Genomic DNA, 15,796 nt, shown 5'->3' with positions numbered 1-15,796 from the left:
CTTATTTTACAAAATCATAAAATATTATATAGGTGTAGCATAACTTTTTTAAACCTATTTGAAATAAAATCAGCATTTAAATTTGTTTGTGTCGTGGTATTTTACAATTTAGTGACTGTGAAGACAAAGACTACATCTTTCATGGAGAAACTCTGGAATTGTGCATGGATTACTTCTGGCTGTTTTTTTAAATTTTATTTTGGACTTTGGATGCTATTTTGCAATGTTTTTAGCACCCGCTTTTATCCTGGATTTTCTTTTTGGGATTTCTTTTATTTTCACATTTTGTGGATTGCCAATAAATGGAACATAGCAGATGGGTGTTTGGAACAAAACGGGTGTTGGCCTTTTCCTTGGATTGTTGTTTCACTCTTTGAATTATTGGATTCTACAAGATTCTCGTTAACAGGTGGTATAAAATATCACTGAGCAGAAGAAAGAAAACAACTACAGTAGGAACACAAATTACTGTTTTACTGTTTTACTGTTTTAAAAAATGCCAATTGAATTTGGAAATGTTGATAAAACAGGCGTGTTTTCTACAGGTTGTTAGTATGTGTTGGGAATGTAAGATGTACGCAAAACTGTCTAGGTTGTCTGAAGCTCCCATCAATGGAAATTGAAGGATTTTTGCCAATTGTTTCTCCGACGTTTCTTTGCTTTTTTTGGATACGCAAGGGTTCAGACTACTTTTCATTGAATGTGCTATTCTCATTTCCTAGAAACTTTGTTCTATCTTATGAATGTTCGGGAAATTATAACGTTTAGGGTGAGATTTTCCAACAGATTTCTTAAATGAATTGTGATATCACTCTTTACCATTGTTTGGTTTTGCACCTCCCTCTTAAGAGGTCGAGTAACAGTTCCACCAGCTCAATGGGAAACATTGGCTTCTTCCTGTGACCCAACCTGCTTAGATGGCCAATGAAGTGATTTAGGAATGGAGCCAATTTTTCCTAGTTTTGTGTAAAATATTCGGATTCTGTAATTGGTGTGTAATTGGTGTTTAGTACTTATCCATACAACCACAATGCGCAAAACACAAAGCTGTTAATTTTTTCAATTCATACTGTAGCTTACTACTTGACATGCAGTCCTCAACTAAGGATGTTTTTAGAATTATTCGCCAATATGTCTGGGAAAAGTGAAAAAAAATACTTGAATATTGGTGTCCGTGTAAATTTATTTTACTAATATCATTAATCATTTGTAATTCAAAATCAATTATAATTTTCCTAGGACTTTTGTTCACTGTTATGGTTTTTATTACTGATACAAATTCAGTGGACGCTGAGGACTGCTTTTCAGGGGGTACGCTGTATAATGGGACAGTTGTATTGTTTTTGTTAGCATAAATAGTGTAAATGTGGGTAAATGGGCGGGGTATTGATTTTAAAGTCCCATCCATCATCAAAAGTTCATTATTTTCAAGTGTTACTAAGTTATGGGTTGTGCTAATGATTAGCATTAATTTGAGAGGAATTTTATTGCCATACAAGAGGAAAGTTTCATTAGTAAAACAATCTGTTAGTTTTGGGGGATGTTAACGTCAGAGTATGATAGATGTGTTACTCTTTGCGGATTACTCACCTGTGACCTCTGACCTCCTGGTCAGAGACCTGCTCTCTCTTTCAGCAGCTCTGCTGTTGTGCCGCTGTCGCTGTCCTGTGCACCTAGGTGTTCGAGGTCCTCATCCGAGCAGGCTCCTGGCTGCGCCTCATCCCTGTTGGTCCAGTGGGTGAGCCTTGCTCTTCTGCTGGTCCGCTGTTGTCTGTCTTGTGTCTGTGCCCGTTTTCTGTCTTTTGTCTTTTACCTGTAATTTTGTGCCTCTGTTTATTTTGCCTGGTGATTGTGCCTTTGTCTGTGTCCTCTGTGCCCATTTTCGCCATCCTCTTACTCGCCGCTGCTGCCCCCTCGGCCCCTTCCTGCTGGTTCCCGCTCCCGCCTTCCAGCTGCGCTTCCCTCCCCTTCCCTATTTATTGGCACCAGCAGTGCTGCCATGCCGCTGGCCGCTTTCAAGTGCATCTGCACCTGTCCGTGACCCGACCGCTGCCAGGGACCTTGGTTCTCTGACCACCCACTGCTATGACAACTGCTCCCCTCCTCCCACTCAACCCCAGAAGGAACAACAACTGCCAGCTGTCTATGCCAGCCACCACCCACAGTCAGTTCTCCTGATGACAAACCTTCACTACCCTCTTCACCACCACGGCTGACATACCCATGCCATATTCCAGCAGCCCGAAGCCCTGAGATGCATCCCCATCAATGTGCGCTCCCTGCACAAACACGCAGTAGAGATCTGGGACCTCCTCAACACCCTCTTGCCAGACGTCACCTTCTTCATAGAAACATGGACCAACCCCACCTCTACCTCCGACCACACCACTGTCATCTCCGACGGATACAAGATTCAGAGGAAGGACTACCCCAACCACCCAGGGGGAGAACTTGCCATTGCACACAAGACCTCTCCCCACTCACCACCTCCATCACGAGTGTCTCCCCATCCTCGACTAAACAGCTCCATCTCCAGATCCAGACCAGCCCCAGACCAACCCTATGAGACACCCTCAACTACAGACCTCCCAGACCTCAAACCATGTTCACCACTACCATCCATCGCCGACCTCATCGCGCCCCCGGCCATCACCTCAATGGACTACATACTCATCAGAGACCTGACATTCCACGTCAACAACCTCAGCGACTCCGACTCCACCACCCTCCTGGACAACTTTTCCGACCTCAGACTGAAATAACTCATCACCACCCCTACCCACAACGCAGGACACACCCTCGACCCCATCTTCGCATGAGGTAACAACATCCACGTCAGCCACACCAGCAATCAATCTGGACGGATCACTACTATGTTCCCTTCCATGTCAAAAAACCCAACACACCCAAACCGGCACCCTGCCCACCATGAAGGAACTGGAGAAGACCCTCAAGGAGCAGCTCAATTGTGAATCCCCCCCACCACAACCTTCACCAACTCCGCAGCTAAAGAACTTCACAGATGGATCAACAACTGCGCAGACGAGCTTGCCCCCCTCCGCAACCCTGACAGACAGCAAACCAGGAAGGCCTCCTGGTTCCCCTCTGACCTCTAAGAAGCCAGACGCACTTGCAGACATCTTGAGTAGAATGGGAGAAACAGCAAAACTTCGGAAGACCACTCCACTTAAAATTAAGCCATGGCAGAAGACCACCTACTTATCAGATCCAAAAAGAGGACTTTTATCCATAACAAAATCCACACCAACACCAGAAACTCTTAGGAAATCTTCAACATCCTCCAGGAATTCACTAAGCTGCCCAGTGAAGCAACGGACGTCCACCCTCCCAGAGGATCTGCAACAGACTCGGCTCTTACTTCCACCTGAAAATAAGATCCCTCTACGACAACTTCAACAAACAGACACAGGACACCAACTCCACTCCGCTCCCCAGCAATGAAAGTCAGCCTACTATCTGCCCCTGGACCCCAGTCACCACCGAAGACAATACATCGACCATGAAAGGCATTTGTTCAAGAGCCCCCATGGACCCCTGCCCTCCACACATCTTCCACGGAGCTGCCGCCACCATATCACCAGAGCTACGATGCATCATCAACGCCTCCCTCGAAGCTGGTAAATTATCCGAATACTAGAAAAATTCAGAAGTCAAGCCCCTCCTCAAGAAGCCCTCAACAGATCCAACGGACCTAAAAAAATACTGACCCATCTCTCTCCTACCCTTCGTGGCCCAAGTCACAGAAAAGATCGTCAACTTCCAACTAAAGAACTTCATAGAAGAGAAATCCACCCTCACCTCTCCCAATCCAGGTTCTGTAGCAACCACAGCACTAGGACTGCCCTACACTCCACCATAGACAACATCTGCACACTGCTCGACCAAGGACACACCGTAGCCCTGAACCTGCTTGACCTCTCAGCAGCCTTCGACATGGTCTCCCACCACACTCTCACTGCCAGACTCCACAACGCCAGAATACACGAGGCTGCCCTTGACTGGCTCTGCTCCTTTCTCACTGGTAGAATCCAAAGAATCAGATGTACTCCCTTTCTCTCTGAACCCACAGAGATCACCAGCAGAGTACCCCAAGGATCATCGCTCAGCCCCACGCTTTTCAACATCTACATGGCCCCCCTTGCTGCCACCATCAGACAGCATGGACTCAGCATGGAATCCTACACCGACAACACACAGCTCTTCCTCTCCCTCACCAAGGGCCACCTCACATCCAGACTCATCTACAATGAAGGAATGAAGGACATCACAACCTGGATGAGCAGCAGCTTCCTGAAATTCAACACGGAGAAGAAATAAGTCCTCATCCTCTGACCCTTCCCATCTGCATTGGACAACACCTGGTGACCCACCGCCCTTGGCAGCCCTTCCCACCCACGGACCACATCCAGAACCTTGGCATCATACTCAACTCCTCCCTCTCCAAGAACTAACAGATGAACGCCATTGCCTCCACCTTAAACACCCTATGCATCCTTCGCAAAACCTTCAAATGGATCCCCCCAAATCAAGAAAGGCTGTCATCTATGCCCTCATAACAAGCATGTTAGAATACGGAAACACCCTCCACGCTGGGACCAACAAATCCCTGCTCCGCAAGCTCCAAACTATACAGAACACTTCAGCCAGACTCGTCCTCGGCCTCCCGTGACACAAACACATCACCCCACACCTGCGAGACCACCACTGGCTCTTTGTCAAGAAGAGAGTAACTTTCAAGATACTCACCCACACAAACAAATGCCTCCACAACATCAGACCCCAATATCTCAATGAAAGAATCACCTTCCACGTTTCCAAAAGAAACCTCCGATCCGCCGACCTCACCCTTGCTGAAACCCACGCATCTACAGAGCCAAAACAGGTGGAAGAGCCTTCTCCTACGTCGCAGCAAAGACCTGGTATGAGCTCCCGATCAACATCAGACACGCACTCACTCTGCACATCTTCAAGAACACCCTCAAGACTTGACTCTTCGACTGACCAGAGCTGCTCCCGACCCCACCCCCAGCACCTTGAGACCCTCACGGGTGAGTAGCGCACTTCACAATTCCCTGATTGATTGATTAATTGATTTTTAACTCTCAACAATTCTCCTCAAATTGGTTATTGTGAGCATACTATTTGCTACGAGCATGGGGATGTTTTGGGCTACCTCCCTCAAAATCGAGCCACAGGGTTTATTGGAGATAGATATTAGCATTTTCAACTGTTGGATGTTCTCCCTGACTTCGATTTCCATTGCTGAGGCAGAGTGGCTATGTTCTGTGTTCCTTTCAACAGTTTCACCCAGAGTAACGGATCTGCCTTTGCAATAGGATGAAAAATACTGCATACACCACCATTGATTCCTGGGCTCAGTTAACCTCTCCTCACCATAAAGATAGCTACCATGTTTTAGCAGTCTATTTCCTCCCTGGAATTTAACAGTTAGGGCCATATGTATCGTTCTATCGTTTTGCGAATTCCAAATAGCGAATTTTAAGGAATCGCTATTTGGAAATCGCAAAACGGTATGTATGTAAATAATCGCTATTTTTTAGCGGTTTCCAATAATTCCTTATTTGCGAATTCGCAAGTTGCGAATTCGCAAATAAGGAATACATCCTATTCATTTCTAAGGGCCTCTTGGCCCATAGAAATGAAAGGCAAAATTGCGATTAGCAATTTGCTAATCGCAAATTTTGCGAATTTTCCAGGGTGCAGGGGTGTCTCAATAACACCCTGCTGCACCCCTGAAAATGACACGTGTGCGCATATGGCGCACATACATGCCCTTTTGTTTTAAAAAAAAAAAAAATTTGAAAAGAATTCGCAATTTACCACCAACTACAAGTTGGTGGTAATTTGCGACATCTTATTCCAAAATCGCAATTTTTAAATATTTCATACATATCATTTAGGAAATCGCATTTTGCGATTTCCTAAATGCTTGTGCAATGTTAAGGAATCGCAAATGTTGCGATTCCTTAACATTTGCGATGCGATAATTTCATACATCGCATTTCACGTTTTTCTTGTTGCAAACGCTGCGAATTTCCGATTCGCAGCGTTTGCGACAAGAAAAACGCTTCATACATATGGCCCTAAGTCTGGTTTCTGTTTTCCATGGCTCAGTGGACTGAAGAGATACAAAAAAGGAACATTTTGTGAATGCTATGGCCTAATAGTGTACTTTCTTTTTTTGTGAACAACCTGTTTGCTAAGGTAAAAATATTTCATTGATTATTCGAGACTGTGTGGTGAAGGAGAACATATTATTACTATTCCTGTTGAAAATGAGAAAGGTTTAAGTCCTTTTGCTTGTAGCCTGCAGGATGAAAGTTGTTAGCTTTGATTATTCATAGCTTTTATCAGAAATTTTACCTGGTGTGTTATTTTTCTGTTCCAGTGTGGTCATACAAGGCCTGTAGAACATTGGTTTTGTTTCCCTTTGTGGGTGAATACTTGTTTCTTGGTTTTCTATATTAATGAAGAAGGGAAAGCAGGTGAAAGAACTGTATACAAATATGAATATATTGTTTTATGGGAATAAAAATGTACAACTTGGAAATGATTTGAATTAAACTGTGCCCTAAGCAAAGAAGTGGCTAAACCAAGTTAAAAAAGCATAGCATATTAGAATTTGAGTTTCATGTCCAGACAGCAGTGCAAAATAAGAATAGATTAGAAAATTGCTCTAGTGGCTACATGATGTACCTGATATTTGCAGTAGTGCAACTTTCATTCCATATCGTTGACTGTCCATAGTCCATGTGGAGCTAAGCTCTACAATTCAACAATGCACATACTTCTCAAGGAAATCCAACATCGGGTGTAACAGATGGTAGCTTATATAAAACTATAGAAACGACTTAGCTGGTTTGAGAAGTCAAATCTTGTTTCAGATGTGCAGAATGGCTTTGGTGAAATCCAGGAAAGCAACATGAAATAATAGTTACTTTATCACCTCTTAAGTTCCATTTTGTGGATGGAATAAAAAAGAAATTAATTCTAACTAGACATGCATTTTCTTGACAGTAGGGGATCCTTTTACAGATAAGTTGCAAACAAATGCAAATAAACAATTTTGCACAAGAAAATTATTACATTGTGTACATCTTCACTTGGCTGTCATAATTTATACAAACTCTTCATAACTCACTTGACCATCACCATTAATATCTGCTTCCCTAATCATTGAATCAACTTCTTCAACGGTTAACTTCTCCCCAAGGTTGGTCATCACATGATGAAACTCTGCAGCACTAATGTAGCTAGTTCCATCCTTGTTGAATACACGGAATGTTTTATTATTCACTCTTCACTGTCTGCATCCTTCATTTTCCTGCCCATCATTGTAAGAATCTCTGGAAAGTCAATTGTTCCATTGCCATCAGCATCTACTTCATTGATCATATCCTGAAGTTCTGCTTGAGTGAGATTTTGTCCAAGTGACCGTATTACCGTCCCCAACTCGTTATCGTATCATTGCTATCTTTATTGAACTGAGAAAACGCTTGTTTGAACTCAGCAATCTGTTCCTCTGTCAGTTAATCAACCATTTTGAAGGATGCAAGTTTGTGTCAATCCGCAGGCTATCTGTCACAATGTATTTTCAGATTTTGAGGTCTGTGGAAAAGTAAACAAGGTAAGTTGTTGGAGGAATTAAGATACTATTGCTGCCTAGCAGTCACTGCCCAGCACCTTCACTGAGATAAGTACCGAGCAGAGTTAGAAAAGTAATTTTGCCACCAGTCACTGTCCAGCACCTTCTTTAAGGTAAGTTTCTGGCGGAGTAAGATTAGTCATTTTGCCCTCCAGTCACAGTCCAGCTCCTTCCCTGAGGAGGGAACCCAGCAGAGTTAGAATAGGAATTTTGCCCCTTAGCCGCTGTTCAGCACCTTCCTTGCAGTAAGTACCCAGTGGAGTTAGAAAAGGAATTTTGACCTCCAGTCGCTCTCCACCACATTGCCTGAGGTAAGTTCCCAGGCAGAGTTAGAATATTAATTTTGTGCCCCTGCCACTGTCCGGCAATGTTCCTCATTTGAATATAGATTTTGTTTTAATTAGAAGTTTATTCAAATTACTTTTATTCTGAAAAAGCTTTGTATGTTGACAACCTCTAACTTGGTTGGGGACAAGAGAATGAAATGAAAGAAGGACATGTGGGTATATGGCAAAAATGTTAAACTGTTTCCTAAACTGTTTGCTCTATGTTTAGATATATTTTTAATATTAATTTATTTTTAGAAAATGTGTATAAAAAATTACAGTGCTGCCTTGTTATCTGTTGTGTTGTGTTGTTTTCTAATGTTTTAATGATTTGTGCAGTGTTGCATTTTGTAGGTATGGGGTGTGTGGTACTTTTGTATTGAAAGTATTTTCATTTGTGCACTACTTTATTGCGTGAGTTTTAGGGATGTTGAGTGGCCTGGTACTATATTGTTAGGAGTTGCACCCCCAAAATTGTATTTGACTTGTAGTTGATAAATTAGATTAACTACCATTTGTTTTTACTTTTGGGGGTATTTAAATAAAGTTTTCCATATATAAAAAAATTGAGTGGTAGTGATATGTGTGGCAATGGTATGCATGGTAATGGCACTATGTTCGTAGTAGTGACATGCATGGTAAAGACTTGCGTAGTAGTGGTAGATTTGTGGTAAAGACTGTGTTTGTGAGGCATGCATGGTAATGGCATGCTTTGTTCTGTCATACAACCATCCAAAACACTTTCAGAGATGCAGAGTCTCCTGACACAAAATTCAGGACTCCACCCCACTCGGCTTGTTTCAGTTCCACATGGTGGTGGTTCATTCTGTAAGGACCTGTACCAGCCCCCCTGAATGAACAGCAGGAAGGCCTTCAGAGCCAGACGAATGCCATGCAACTCCAGAAGACTGATATGGAGCCTGCCTTCCTCCACCTTCCCCAGATGACTTCTTCAGCAAGCTGGATCGCAACTGTCAACACTATCAGTCCTGGGTGGGGAAGTGAGAGGGACCTGCAGCAGCATCAAGTGCTTTCTAGCAGCTACCACTTCAGATCTCCATCTGTCCTCTCTGAGACGTGGATGGCATTGGGCAGATTGACTTGGTGCTGAGACTACGGAAACTTTAAATTCCATTGCAAAGCCTGTATATGGCAGCTGGCGTGGTCGACGGGAAGGATGCAGGAGGCTAAGATAAAATAACACTCAAACCTGTTCTCATCATGATCCAAGATTGAACTGGAAGCATTAGGATCATCTTTGACTCACTTTACCTGAGGGAAGTCCCTGAACTCCAATATCTCAAGGATTTCTCCAATGAATGGAAACCTCTGCAAAGGAGTCAAAGGGTATTTCAGCTCATACAATATCAAGAGTGTTCACTCTGGTCTGGAGTTGATCCACAACTGACACTAGTAAGGCTGCCTTCAACAGGCAGTCATTAAAATACCTTTAATAATACACTGTGTAGGCATGAATAAACACACTTGGAGAACTTTCGTATGCTGAGAGCTTGTGCAGAATTCAATGTGATTCACTCCTGCGAAACTCTGAGGTATGGGGTCGCCTATGCAAGCCTAGGAGACCTTCTATAGTTATAAAATAACCTACTAGCAAGGGGGGTGAAATAAAGGTATATATTTAACCTGTTTTCATTTAGCATTATAACATGCTTCCTCCATTTGTATTTTATAGAATAGTAACTATGCTGACAATCTTATTTCTTATCATATGTCTGCTTGTATCAGCTAAGATGCTGCACCTGAGATCACGGCGCTGAAATAAGTATTTTAAACTTGCTCGTGTCTCCCTTATTCCCTGTTCTGGACTGGTATGAGAGTATAACAAAAGAGTGCTCATGTTTCCCACCTTACCTGAGGTATCCTAAGTCGCATGTTCTGGGTTGTCTAATCATTGGTGACTTTGCTGTAGGACGAAGAGCTAATGTGACACTGGTGCTAGTCTGGTAGGGGATTTTGGGTACTAAGGTGAGTTTTGGCACACCCTAATTCACTGAGGTCCTGAGTCTCTGTGTACAGTTCTGTGACTGAGCAGAATCCCTGCAACAGTTGAAGGACCCTCACTTTTCAGAAAAAGGAAATATCAAGAGTTGAATCTCTCTCCTATGTCCAAGTTAAGATCTTTCTTGATAGCACCCTAAGAAAGTAACAACCATACCTCCTGCAATAAAATGGACAGCTTCTCACCTGAAATGTGTTCTTCTGTGGGAGGAATAGTGGGTGGGGTGGAATGAAAAGGTAGGCATAGGCTATTTTAATGATATGTAAGATAAATACGTTGGACGAGGAATCCTGCCCCACACCCATTTGGTGTGCATTACTGAGGAAAATCTAAATGGATTTTTGGGTGTTGTAGCAGGGGAAGAGGAGATGGAGGACTAATGCCCTACCAGAACCCACGTCCACGGTCCTGAAAGGACTGGGGTGCCTGGTCTTTCGGTTGGAAAGGCTGTCTCTGTCTGTACAACATCCCTTTTGAGTAGCTTCTAAACTTTCTGAATTGATAGTAAAACTGTTTTCTAATGGCCAACAGCCCCAAACAGTGCACCATAGCTATGTTTTCCTTAAAGTGCTCCTTTCTGTCTTTTTACCAAATAGGTGGGAAACATCAAAAGGCATTATCATGAGTGAAGCCTGTACATCCCCAGAGAATCTTGCAGAATGCATCCATGCATGCGGATAAAGTACAACCCTAGTGATGACTGCCCTCCTCAGGAAAATGTCAAACCCTGTCCAAAGTGCGAATAGGTCTGGCACTTGCATGACATGTAGAGAAAAAGCAGAAATGGTCTGTGGTCATGTAATGAAATGATGGCCAAAACACAACATCATCTGGTGCCAGTAATCAACAAGGATTGCACTTTGGTGGGTGCATGCACAAGAACATGTGCCCATTTGGCCCCCCAAATGTAAGTCCGGAGAGTGCTCACAGGGTTGCAGACATGCATAGGGATGAAAACACCATCATGGGGTCATAACTTGGTATTTAAGCCACACCAACCCACTTGAACCTAGCTTGTTATCTTAGAAAAAAGGACCGTGCCTGCCAAGCTTTCAGTATTTACTGAAGCCATGAGTTTCCACTTTCTCAGCAGCATTTACAGATTTTATTTTCAGGGACTTGCAAGACAAAGAAAACAGAAAGGGTATGAAAAGTCATACATGAACTGCATATAAGGTAAGTCGCCCAACTTAATTACTCATTGTGGGTGGACCGGAGATGTTTGCAGGCAAGGGGATCTGAGTCTGCGGGAAAATAGAACACATTGAAAATGAATTATATTTTTTACTTGATGTGACAACTATTTAAAGCATCCAAAGTAATAATGTGAATAATTACTTAGCAAACATTATTCCGAAAGACATGGTTTACAACTGTTTTCAAGAACGCAACTACAAATGATTTAGGTGTGCAGAATGCTTTGTGAAATTACATCTTAAAGGTCATAAATGCTTTTGGAGCATTTGAAGTTTCTGATTACGTTTGGTAAGAAAAATTCACATGGAAAGGAAGCCTTTATTTACATTGCCAAGAAGTGAGCACAGGTAATTAAAGCTGGTTAGTGAATCAGTAACATGTAGAGTTTTGACAAGGCTTGTTTTGATAACTTTAATTTCCTTTACAACATAGGAATTGGAACAAGCATTTCCCAGTTAAATAGGGGAGTTAAAGATAATAGGATAAAAAGCAGTTCATCATCATAAAAACGTCTATGGAATACTTAATTAAGCAGACAAACACATGTGATATAAACATCCTATGCAGCAATCTTCCTGGATGCTCATGCAAGCTCTTGTGCTATGTAGCTGAGCAGCACAAGAGAATTAAATACAATGGAGACCAGCAGGTCTTCTGAAGTAATCCTAATAACTGGGAAACAACACTTACAACGCAACTTTTACAACGCACTACCTTTACAACGAAACTTTTACAATGCAACATCCAATACAACGCATGCCATTACAACACAACCATTACAAAGCATGTCACTACAACGCATACCACTACTACGCATGTCATTACAACGCAGTCATTACAACGCATACCATTACAACGCATACCTACACTATCCAACACTTACCCTACTGTTGCACCCCCTGGAGTTAGAATAGTAATTTTTACCCCTACACTATCCAATACTTACCATACATGCAATGTAATGGTATGCGTTGTAATGGTATGCGTTGTAAATGTAGTATGCGTTGTAGTGGAATGCGTTGTAAAGGAAGTGTCAAAGAATTTGTTGTAATGGCATGCGTTGTAATGGAATGCGTTGTAATGGATGTTGCGGGGTAAGAAATGCGTTGTAAAGTTATGCGTTGTAAAAGTATGCGTTGTAACGACATACATCCATCTCTCTTGTACTCATCCATTCCCTATTCCCCTTGCCCAGCAACTGTCAGATACTGTGGGACTATCCCAGGCTGCAGAAGGGAGTTGGGGCAAAGTGTCTTGGCCACTCTGAGTCATCCCCACAGGGCTTACTAAGTACCAGGTTAGTGCCTTGGGTTTGACATCAATCTGTAATATCCAGACCTGCACAGTGTAATGTTCTCTGGCAGGGTAGCGGTTCAGTCTACCCATGCTCAGAGATTACGTGTTAGCGCTGGCACATCATGCTGCACGTTTGTATAAAATAAAGAGGCGTTGCCGGGCGTCGGGACCACGCAACGGAACAGAAGCATTTGAGTCACGCCTTAATTGCGGCTGCTGCAGCGTGCTAATTGCCCAGCGCAGCTGCCTCTTTACACCGGCGATGAGGCAGTGCTGAGCCCACGCCGTTTTAATACTCAGCTGGTTTCTGTGAGTGGCCTGTGTCCAGTGATAAGGCCCTGCAGTCACACACTGAGCCATCCGGCTGCCTATCCTCGAGGCTCTGCTGCCACATGAAGAGCCAACCAAGCAGTGCAAGCCTTCTGCCACTAATGGAGGCCCAGCAAACACAGTGAGTACCTACCCTTGGGCAAGTGATCCACCCTCAGCCTCTCTGCTTGCATCCACACACATGGTTGGTCCCCAATTCCCCCTGGAGGAAATTGGTGAAGACGGCAGGCTAAGTGAGGGAAACAACCGTTACAATGCAACTATTACAACGCACACCGTTACAACGCACACCATTACAACGCAGGATCCTTTACAACGCATGCCTTTACAACACATGACATTACATATCAGATGCTATTACAACGCATGCCATTACAGCGTAAGTATAGGTAAGTATTTCATTTTATTTAACCTTTTTTTTATTAATTTTTTTAAAAAATAAATAAAATAGATAAATTAAAGTTATTTTATATATATAGTTTGGGTTATTGGGTACAGGGGTATTTTTAGGGTTCAGGGTTGGGTTTGGATTTTGGGGTACAGGGGTATTTTTAGGGTTCAGGGTTGGGTTTGGATTTTGGGGTACAGGGGTATTTTTAGGGTTCAATGTTGGGTTTGGGTTTTGGGGTACAGGGGTATTTTTAGGGTTCAGGGTTGGGTTTGGGTTTTGGGGTACAGGGGTATTTTTAGGGTTCAGGGTTGGGTTTGGGTTTTGGGGTACAGGGGTATTTTTAGGGTTCAGGGTTGGGTTTGGGTTTTGGGGTACAGGGGTATTTTTAGGGTTCAGGGTTGGGTTTGGGTTTTGGGGTACTGGGGTATTTTTAGGGTTCAGGGTTGGGTTTAGATTTTGGGGTACAGGGGTATTTTTAGTGTTCAGGGTTGGGCTTGGGTTTTGGGGTACAGGGGTATTTTCAGGGTTCAGGGCTGGGTTTGGGATTAGGGGTATAGGAGTATTTTTAGGGTTCAGGGCTGGGTTTGGGTTTTGAAGTACAGAGGTATTTTTAGGGTTAAGGACTGGGTTTGGGCTTTGGGGTACAGGGGTATTTTTAGGGTTCATGGTAACTGGGGTATTTTTAGGGTTTAGTATTTAAATAAATAATTTTAAATAATTTAAAAAATTAATTTTAATAATGTTAATATTTATTTATAATAGTTCTTTATTAATAATAGTTCTTTAAAAAATAAACTATTTTTTTAAAATATATATATATATGTACAAATTAATTATTAAAAAATAAATAAATGTATTAAATTAATTAAATTTTAATAAATTACATGTTTTAATAAAATAATATACTTACCTATACTTACGTAGTAATGGCATGCGTTGTAATAGCATCTGCTATGTAATGTCATGCGTTGTAAAGGCATTTGTTGTAAATGTATCTGCGTTGTAAAAATTGCGTTGTAACGGTGTGCGTTGTAAAAGTTTGCGATGTAACGTCATACATCCGCTAAGTGAGCATGACAAACGGCGACAAGGCCCAGCTGCACCACAGCTGATCTTGGCCAGGCGGCTGCGACCCCATAACAGTAGGACAGCACGTGCCGCGAGGTGTGCCACTTCTGCATCAGGATGGCATTGATTCCGGCCATCAAGCCCTTCATCTTGGACAGTGCCCCCTCCTTCCTTGCTTCTCGATGGAGAGACTGGACTTAACGTCTTCAGATCTGATTTGAAGGGGCAGGTATAGCTTGCGATAGGCGCAGGGCACTACCCCTCTAGGGTTTAAGGACATACACCACACCCACAAAACGCTAGAAGAGGCTACACCCAAAATGTACGTGATGCTACTCATCGCTCTTAATGCGCACTTTGATCCAATGGCGAACAGAGTCTATGAAAGATACATTTTTTGCCAGGCCAAACAGGAAGCGGAAGAGTCGTTGGACACATTTTATGGGCATTTTAAGGAACTTGCCAGCATGTGCGGCTTCCAGGATGAACAAGAGGATATCAGGGCCCATGTGGCAGAGAAGGTGAATGTGGTGAAAGCCAAGTCACACCAAAGCCCGGGTAAGCATCCGCAAGACAGGAAGAAAGAATGTGCCTACTGTGGAGACACGCCCCACCGCATGCAAGACTGCCCAGCGAGAGGAAAGCAGAGCACGGCCTGAGGGTGGATGAACCACTTTACAGCAGTATGCAGGTCGTCAAAGCCCCGGAAAGAAACGGCACAGACCGTAGCTGAAACGCAGACATCAAAGATATGGACGACGACACGGGAGAATACTCCCTCCATTATGTGTTCACAGTGGATCACCCACCATGGAAAAGACGGCGCCTTCCAAAGTGTAGACTCAAGATTCACCACCAAGATGTACAGGCCACCATAGATACAGGGGCCTCGATCGAACTGATGGCTGGCAACGTATACAACCAATTGAGTCCATGCCCACCCTAGCGCGAAGCAAAGATTTGAGTATTTGCCTACGGACAGAAGACACCCATCCCACTACTGGGATGTTTCAAAACAAGACTTAGGCATCAGGACCTCAAGATCTCCACCACAGTGTACGTGACCAGAGAAAGAAGCGAAATGCTGGTGAGTGGCCAGACAGCAGAAGAGCTGAAGCTGATCTTGTTTGCTCTTGCGGTCCAAGAAGAGGAACTAGAGGCCATCATGGAGGAATTTGACAATGTCTTCAAGGGCATTAGATGCATGAAAGGGAAAGAGGTCTCTCTACACATTGACCCATCAGTACAACTGGTAGCACTGAGGCATAGGCGCATAGCATTCCATCTACGACAAAAGGTCGAAGAAGAGCTGGAAGCATTGGAGAGGCAAGGGATAATAGAGAAGATCAGTGGGTGTACGCCATGGGTGTCCCCGATTGTGGTGGCGAGAAAACCAAAACAGCCAGAACAGGTCCGCATCTTTGTCGACATGCGCCTCTCAAACGCAGCGGTAAAAAGGGAACGCCACTTGACCCCTACCA

General features: G+C 43.4%; 1 pseudogene; it reads right to left on the bottom strand.

Annotated features, from left to right (window-relative positions):
* Window positions 1-7,141: 7,141 nt before the first annotated feature.
* On the bottom strand, window positions 7,142-7,583 carry LOC147727618 (calmodulin pseudogene; annotated as a pseudogene).
* Window positions 7,584-15,796: the final 8,213 nt, after the last annotated feature.

The sequence above is a fragment of the Lissotriton vulgaris genome, chromosome 3_1, assembly GCF_964263255.1.
Source record: "Lissotriton vulgaris chromosome 3_1, aLisVul1.2, whole genome shotgun sequence".
In the NCBI taxonomy this organism is placed as follows: domain Eukaryota; kingdom Metazoa; phylum Chordata; class Amphibia; order Caudata; family Salamandridae; genus Lissotriton; species Lissotriton vulgaris.
This window is presented reverse-complemented; position numbering and strand designations above follow the sequence as displayed.